The sequence below is a fragment of the Sorex araneus genome, chromosome X, assembly GCF_027595985.1.
Source record: "Sorex araneus isolate mSorAra2 chromosome X, mSorAra2.pri, whole genome shotgun sequence".
In the NCBI taxonomy this organism is placed as follows: domain Eukaryota; kingdom Metazoa; phylum Chordata; class Mammalia; order Eulipotyphla; family Soricidae; genus Sorex; species Sorex araneus.
The window spans coordinates 113,903,133-113,904,551 of NC_073313.1; positions in this window are offsets into that span (position 1 = coordinate 113,903,133).

Here is a 1,419-nt window from a genome sequence, read left to right on the forward strand (position 1 = left end):
ATTTTTCCAATCTATGAGCATATTTCTGCTTTGTCTTATTTTGTTTTCTTTAGTACCAGGGATCAAACCTATTGCCTTAGACTGCAACATAAGTGCTCTGATACACAGTAGCAGCATCAGTTTCCAAATTAGCTAGTGAATATGAAATATTTTTTAATTTCTTGTTTTCTAATAACTTACTGTTTTTGATATACATATCTTTCACCTCTACTTTTTATTCCTAGTGACTTGATTCTTTTTGATGCAGATAGAAATTGGGATGATTTGCTCAATTTCTTTCCCTTCTAGTCATTCTTTGTATACGGAAATGTACCGAATTTTTGTGTAATGATTTTGTAGACTACCAGTTTACTGTGTTTTACATTGAATTTTATGGAGTTTCTCTAATATGTGATTAAATCCCTGCTTTTCTCTTACTGCTTTTAAGATTTTGTTTTTGGTTGGTTGGTTGGTTAGTTGGCTAGTTGGTTTTTACTTTATGACAATATGTCTTAGTTTGAATATGCTTGGGATTGTTTTATTTAGAACTCTTTGAGCTTCCTAGATCAAGGTCTCTGTTAGTTTGCGAGAAGATCTGCATTATTATTGAGTACAACTAAGAATTCTTCCTCTTGCTTTCTTATCTTTCTGAAACTCCTATAAAGTGAATATTGTTCCTCTTGGTGTTGTCCCACGCACAGATCTCTTATATTGTCTTCATTTCTAAATTTTTCTTCTTCTCTTCATCCTTTTTAATGGATGTTGTTGTAATTTATAGTTCAACAACTATATTCTTTAACTACATTCTTTCTGTTTGAATATTTCTCATACTTTCTTTGCCCTTGTTGACGTTCTCTTCAACTGATTTCCTCATTTCAGTAAACATCATTATGATAGATCTTTTGAAGTCTTCACCAGAAATTTGAAAAAGCTCTGATTTGTTTGGGGTTCTTCCCAGCAGACGAATTCCTCCAATTCTCAGTATATCTGGTGTTGTGCAGGGGATTAGTAATCTCTTTCCAATTTCAATTTGGTGTTCTACAATGAGATTCTTTCTTGGAGAGTCATGCTTCACTCTCCAGTGTACCTGTGGATTTCAAGTACGTTTGCCATCAGGCTTCCTGTGATGGGTTAAGTCCTGGTGGCTGAGGCTGCCAGATAGCTAGAGCTAGACAAGGTCAGAAATTTCCCACACTCAAGCAATAAACTTCATAAATGAACAACTCTTATTATGTCATCCTTAAAACCCCTGAAATACCCAAACCAATACCTTCTTGGCATATATATGCACTTGGTAACTTTTAAAATTAAGTTGGCCATATTTACAAGCTCCTTATTCACTTTGTTCCCTATATCACTACTATTGGTCTCTACTTGTTTAGTAATTAGCAAGGCAGAGTGCTCTCTCTTACTCCCACTCTCTCTCTCTCACTCACTTTT